Raw genomic sequence first — 1,403 nt, forward strand, 5'->3', positions numbered from 1 at the left:
GGAAACAAATAAAAATTAAATAGATAGATAGATAGACAGATAAGTCATATGGTTTCTCTTAGAAACTCAAATGGTAAAAAAAAAAAATTAAGAGCCAGGTAAAGGATAGACCAACCCAGGGGGCTTCCACAGGGCAATGGGGGCTCAGGTGTTCCATCCACCACCTGAAGGCCTACCAGAGTGTGCCAGTGGGCATTCCCCTCACCTGCAGGACTTTAGCAGGCCTGAGGGAGTGCCAGTGAGCCTGTCTCCAATGGGGGGCTTTTGGGGGCCTGTGGAAGTGCCAGTGAACCTGTCACCAACCCAGAGGACCAGCAGGAGAGCCTCCCACCACCCAGAGGAACCCAGGTGGGACCGCAAGAGCCCAGTGATCCCTCCATCCATCTGGAAGAACTGGGCTGGCTTGAGAGACACCCAGGGACACAGTAGGTCCCTAGCTGGGGTGCACATCATGGACAGGTGGGCCCAGCAGCCTGGAAAGATCTGTAGCAGCAGCAACAATATGAGCCAATGGTTGGTTCACATCAATACTCCGAGGTTAGTCAGCCCAGGGAGAATCCAGGATTCACCCAACTGACCATGCAGGGGAAACTCAGGTGACCGGTCACTATCCTACACTGTGGAGCTTGGCAACTGGATGAATGCCAGCTACACTGTAGGACCGTAAGGTGTGTGTGATGGACTGGTGAGACAAGAAAGACTAGAAAGACTGAAACATGAAGCAACTGGTGAAAATGACAAGACAAACAAGCAAAATGCAATCACAAACCCCTGTCCATCTGGAACAATTACAGGAGAGGTCAACATAAAAGAAACTGGAAGACACATACCTGAAATTCTTGAAATGATAGTAACTGAAGTAAAAAAATCCATGAGGCTATAGAAGAAATCAGATCAGAAATAATCTCTCAGGTAAAAAAATAAATGACAACCTTAATGAAGGAATTGCTTGGTGTATCTAGAAAAGACATAGAAAAAAGACATACAAGAGTATGGGAAACTGATGGAAATCTTGTGTCTTGGTTACTTTTTGCTCATTGCTGGGACAAAACCACCCAACACCCAAAATGAAGGAAGGAAAGGTTTATTTAGCTCACTTTTTCTGGAAGTTTCAGTCCATAATTAGGTGGCTCAAAGGCAGAGTGGCACTGGGGGGCTACACTTCAAGACAGCAGCTAGCAAAAGCAGCCAGAGCAAAAAGGAAGGAAGACCAAGCCTCCTTTCCTCCCTTCCTCCCTCTTTTCCTCCCCTGACCCCCACTCTGCCACAACTCCCAAGGTAGGTGTAGCACTCACAAAATTTCTATGCCCTCCTCTTGTATAGGATGAGGATATTTACAAGGTAAGGATCCTGACTCCCCTGAGTCTGTTAGTTAAACTTCTAAACGTCTCAAGTTGACACAA

The sequence above is a fragment of the Cavia porcellus genome, unplaced genomic scaffold (genome assembly GCF_034190915.1).
Source record: "Cavia porcellus strain 051 isolate PalLab524CR breed Dunkin Hartley unplaced genomic scaffold, mCavPor4.1 scaffold_26, whole genome shotgun sequence".
Lineage (NCBI taxonomy): Eukaryota > Metazoa > Chordata > Mammalia > Rodentia > Caviidae > Cavia > Cavia porcellus.